Here is a 6,193-nt window from a genome sequence, read left to right on the forward strand (position 1 = left end):
TGTCACTTTGAAGGAATGGGTTTAGCTATTTTAAGAAAAGGGTGAAAGTGCTGCTTTTCCAATGTGAACTTGTCAATGGAACTGACAGCTGCAAAGGAAAAAGAGAAAGTATAAAAGCTTCCTGACTTCACATCTGTTCACGCATCACAGTCATTTCTCATGTCACCTTCCACCAAGCAGTAGGATCTGCACCTTCCTCTGTCTGTTCATTGGCACTTGCTGAATCTCACGTAATGGCTCACCATCAAACAGCAGCGAGGATGACTCTATCCAGTAAATGCTTCCTGCAGATCACTCCATGTTGCCCAAGTAGTTAGCTCCTGATCTTGCCTGAAATAATTGAAGTTCCTCATAGCAATATATCACAGTTCGTTCATACTGGCATTGAATGTAAAACATGGTAATTGTTGGAGGATGGGGACTGGCAGAATTTCCACAGGCAACCATCTTCATGCATAAATATTTCTTTTGGATAATTAAAAAACATGTTCAAGAAAAGCTGCTTCAGTCACAAGCTGTGAAGAGGACCTGCCGATCAGATTCCCCAGAGACTGAGCTGTTCAGTAGACCATGCAATGTGGAAATGAGTTATTTGGTTTAGCTTGACTATGGGCCTGTACTGGACGGTTGATCTTAGCCAGGGAGTTGGTTCAGTATTATGATTGCCTTTTTCTTACACCAGCCTACCATATTCTTCTTAAACCATAATGATGATTGTACTTTACTTCATTATCTGGAGCATAAAAGTTTTTACCAATGCCAGCTTACACAATATCAGTCATCTCAATGGATTAAATTTTCTCAAATATTTTTGTTTTCAATGACAACAAAACATATTCTATTGATTGAGGGGAAGTATTATAGAGGTAGTTAACATTATGAAGTGTATAGATGGAGTGAATGTAGGCTTTTCCCCTCAGGTTCGCTGAGACTAAAACTAGACATCGTAGGTTTTGGGTGAAAGCTGGAATATGCAAAAGGAACCTGAGTGGAAATTTCTTCACTGTGCGAGTGTGAAGTTGCAGATGTGTGTTCAATTGTAACGTTTATGAGAAGTTACATAGATACATGGATGAGAAGGGTTTGTAAGCCTATGGTCTGGGTGCAGGTAGATGGAACTTGGCAGAAGGGCTATTTCTGCACTGTAGTGCTCTGGGATTCTATAATTCTATGATTGAGAGTAGTCCCAAGGCACTACCACACCAATGAGGTCTTGCCTTTCAGATGAGCCACTGAAACAAGTTTTATTTCCTTTTGTCAGTTTCTCCACCTCCACCTCATCTACTTTCAAGATGCTGCTTTCCATTCCTGAGGATCAAAAATGTCCTAATTCTTTGAAGAATGTGGTCTTCCTCCCTCTATAATTGATTGTGCCCCCGCCGCATCGCATCCATTTCCATACTTTAGCGCTTAGCCCATCTCCCCACTGTCATAATAGTGATAGAGTCCCTTAGTCCTTACCTACCATCCATTCAGCCTCCACATCCAACACATTATCCTCCACTACATCCGCGATCTTCAAAGGGACCATACCACTAAACATATCTTTTCCTCCTTCCCTTCTGCTTTCCACAGGGATTGTTCCCTCTGCGATTCCCTTGCCCATTCATCCCTCCCGGCACCTAATCCTGCAAGTGGCATAAAGGCTACATCTGCCCGTACACCCCCTCCATCACCTCCATTCAGGTCCACAAACAGTCCTTCCAGTTGAGGCAACACCTCACCTGCATATCTGCTGGGCTTGTCTATTGCGTCCGGCGCTCCTGATGCAGCCTCCTCTACGTTGGTGAGACCTGTCATAAATTAGGGGACTGCTTCATTGAGTATCGCCGCACCATCCATCACAAGCGGGACTTCGCAGTGGCCAAATATTTTAATCCTCATTCCCATTCCCTTTCCAACATGTTGATCCATGGTCTCTTCAAGATGGGGCCACCGTCGGCATGAGAACCATCATCTTATATTCCATTGGGGTATTCTCCAGCCTGATGGTATGAACGCTGATTTCTCCTCTGGTGAACAAAGTCCCCCCCACAACTGCCACTCCTCTATTCCCCACTCTGATCTTTTGTTTCTTCTCACCTGTCTGTTGCTTACCCTGGGTCTCCTCTTTCTTCCTTTTCTAAAGTCCACTCTCCTCTCCTATCAAATTTTCCTTCTCCAGCCCTTGTCTTTTCCCTCCCACCCAGCTTTATCTATCACCTTCCAGCTAGCCGCTTTCATCTAACCCCCACCCTTAAATTTAGACATCTCCTCCCTTCCCTCTCAGTCCTGAAGAAGGGTCTTGGGCTGAAACACCGACTGTTTACTTTTTCGCTAGATGCTGCCTGACCTGCTGAGTCCGCCAGCATTTTGTGTGAGTTGCTTTGGATTCCCAGCAGTTGTAGATTTTTTTTCATGTTTGTGTTGTTTTCTTGAATGGTATGAAAGTCCCAGGTTAGAAATCCCTTCCCACTGCAGTGAAGCTAATAGTACTTTGAAAATGAAGATACGTTTGTCTGAGATTAGAGCAAAACTCTGCCTATTTACAGGCTAATTAACTTCTGGACAAAATACAGACAATGATTTCCAGCACTTGAGGTTCAGTCATGAAGATTCTCAGTTGACGCCATCAGAAGTGTAATGATCAATGTTCATCACCAATATTCAGAAATATTCATCAATCAATATTCAAACACTCAGAGTTTAGCCATTTCCTGCTCTTACCACACGTACTGTTTCTTTCGGTTCAGCCAGGGTCCCGCCTGGATGTTCCTTGAGTCAAATTTTGTCTTTCTCTCCCTCAGGTACTATGACTTCAGGTTATAACCAGCAAAACCATTGTCTCGAAATTTACTCTGGCAGATGCCCATCTCCTGCCCAGCGGTCTGAAAGTTGAGGGCCACTGCAGGCATTGTGGAAGGAGGGCAGGAGGAGGAGGGTGGGGAGAAGAACCAGCGGGAGTGTGGGGAGGACAGAGTGTGGGAGTGGGAGAAGAAAAGGAAAGATGGGTAATGGAATGAAAGGAGGGAATGTGTGTCTATGTCATTGAGAGAGAGAAAATGAGAAAATATTTAAAAACTCATTTCAATACCACCTCTAAGTAACGAGGGTGTTGATATCTGTGGTGATTACAATACAATGAAACAATAACCTGGGTTACTGTTCTGCATGGTACCAGACAGTTTGGGCCTGAACAAAGCTCCTTGAATTTGTACATGCGAACCGATCAGGAACTGCATTGCTATTAGGCAAGGGCGGTTGGGGAGGGATGGGGAATGTACAGGCAAACTCTGGGTGGGTATCCAGGGAATCAGGGCTGGTTAGAGTCCCATTCATAACCAGCGATTGGGGGTGTTAACACATTACAGAAGCCTCTCTTCCCTGTGAATTGGCAATAGTGAGAGGGTGTGAGAACTGGGAGAGTCAGGGACTCAGATAAGAGGTTGCAGGGTGTGCGTGTGAGTGTGAATGCATGGGTATCTCTATGGGTGTGTATCCATTTGAATGTGTGTGTTTGATTCAATAAATGCCAGTCTCAAAAACTGTCACTTTCCCCAAGCAGTCAGGCTATTCAACACCTCCACTCACTCACTCCACCACTACTTTATTATTTCTTGTCAGTCACCTGATAATGACAGCCCAGCATCAATTTCCGGATGTACAATCAAACTATGTATATAAGCTATCTAATGTATTTATGTTATTGTATTTTTAATGATTACTATGTTCTCTATTTTTTATGTTTTTGTGTGCTACATCAGATCTGGAGTTTCAAATATCTTGTTCTCCTTTACACCTATGTGCAGGAAACAACATTAAACAATTTTGAGTCAAGAATCTTGTGGGTGTCTGTCGGTATGCATTTGTTTTTGTGCTTCTGAGTGTGTATCCATTTCATTGTGCGAGTGTGTTTTGAGTGGTGGAGGATGGAGTGAAGGAAGGTGGTCCTGAAGGGAGAAAAGTATGCTGGGTGAGGTGATGAGAGAGCCAGTCAGGAACATGACAGCCAGAATTTACACTCAATGCCTTAGCTATGAAAGCAAGCATATCGACTTCTTCACCATCCTCTCCACCTGTGTCAGGGAGCATTGGATTTGCACCTTGACATCCTTCTGTACGTCAATGCTCCTGAGGCCTGTGCCATTTACGCCAAGTTCTATCACAATTTCAGCTCCCAAAATACATCACCTCACACTTGTCAGCCCCCTTAGCAGCAGGGGTGTGAAATGGGAGGGGTCATTGAGAAAGGCCCTCGAAGAGTCCACCCTGAATATGGTGCACACCTCCAACCCCAGTGATGACCTGTTGAATTTGGCTCCACAAAGGAGGGTTCTCAATCGTCTTTTCAAGGTCAAGGTCAGGGACCAATATCGACACCATCAAGTCCACTCCCTTAATGCTACCATCAGGCAGGGAGTACGAGAGCCAGAAGATGCCACACCTCCCAGTTCAACAACAACAACAGAAGGGGCATATTGTTATGTGATTGATGTCAGAGGTAGTACTTTTTTTTCAAAAGGGTGTGGTGAGAGTTTCTTTGTGCCTCAGACTTCCCTCCATTTAGAAAATTGTGTCCCCTCTTATTTCTTCTACCGAAGTACATGACCATACACTTCCGGACACCGTTCCATCAGCCACTTTCTAGCCTCTCTACTTCCTCAGAACTACACGCCCCTGTACTTATCTTCATATCGTCCGCAGACTTGGCCATAAAGCCATCAAATCCGATTTGCCAGGCAAGATTTTCCTCTGAGGAAACCATGCTGACTACAACCTATTTTATCATGTACCTCTAAGTATTCAAAATCCACATCCTTAACAATGGATTCCAACATCTTCCCAACCACTGAGGTCAAACTGGAGTATACAAAGTATTCACCCCCCCCCCCCACTTTGTAAGTCTTTATGTTTTATTGTTTTACAACATTGAATCACAGTGGATCTAATTTGGCTTTTTTGACACTGATCAACAGAAAAAGACTTCCGTGTCAAAGTGAAAACAGATCTCAACAAAATGACCTTCCAGAACCCTAGTTCCAAGCATCAACTTCCAGAACCCCGATTCTTCCTCGCAGCTTCATCCTTCGCTTTGATCCAAGGGTACGGTGATCACCAAACAATAGGCCTTTGAACTCTGGACTTGTCACTGGCGAGCACTGGATGCCGAACTCCATTCTCACCAACTCAGGAACCCAGGGGGTTATTGGAATTCATTCCTCCTACCAACATAGAACTCAGACTCCAGAACCCGCGGACAACTCTCTGTGAGCCCGCTGGGGAATTCGAAGGCAGAACGTTTGGGAATCCACGAGTCTGCTGGAAGTTATGTTCTGTGTTGTTCTGCTGAACATTGTGGGCATGCTCTGTTTTCATCCTTGGGTGTGTTGGTTGTGAAACAAGTGACAAAATTCACACTAATTTTCTCTACATGTGACACCAGAGGACCCAGAGAAAATCCATGCATTCCACAGTGAGAATGTATAGGGACACATTACCGTGGATGCCAGGATTGAATACCAAAATCCAATGCCCGAGTTTTAATAATGTTGTGTTAACTGCTCTGCTGTCCTGGTGCCCTGGTTGTTAACACAAACAACATATTTTCCTTGTATGTGTGGGAAATAAAAGAACCTGAATGACTGAAGGAGGAAGGGACGGACTGAATGAATGGAAGGAGGGAGGTAGAGAGGATGAATGAGGGAGTGAGCAAGGAAGGCCGAGGTGAGTGAGCAAGCGTGTAAAGGAGGGAGTGAATATGAGAGGCAATGAGGGTAAGTGAGTGAGTAAGCAAGTGAATATGTGAGGGAAGAGGAAGAGTGTTTGGAATGAATGAGTGAGGGAGGAAGTTAATATGACAGGGAAGGAGGGAGAATGAGCAGGGGGAGTGAGGGAGGGGATGATGGAGCAAAAAGTCAGAAAATGTGTGATTGGGTGAATGAATGAGCAGGGAAGAGAGAGACAATGAGTGGGCAAGGAATGGAGAGAAGGAATTCAGTGAGGGTGAACAAAGGAAGGGAGAGGGGTTCCACCTTTTCTTTAATGTTCTGCTTCCTTGCATCCTCCTGCATTTCAGCAGCCTCATGTTCATCCAAGACCTTGTTGTTCTCCTCAATATAATCTTCTCGTTATTCACCCTCTTGACATTCATCAGGATCTTTTCCTTCACTTGCTGTAACAATCACAAAACTAAGATGCAACAATTAGTGAGCCT

Source organism: Mobula birostris, chromosome 1 (genome assembly GCF_030028105.1).
Source record: "Mobula birostris isolate sMobBir1 chromosome 1, sMobBir1.hap1, whole genome shotgun sequence".
Taxonomy (NCBI): Eukaryota; Metazoa; Chordata; class Chondrichthyes; order Myliobatiformes; family Myliobatidae; genus Mobula; species Mobula birostris.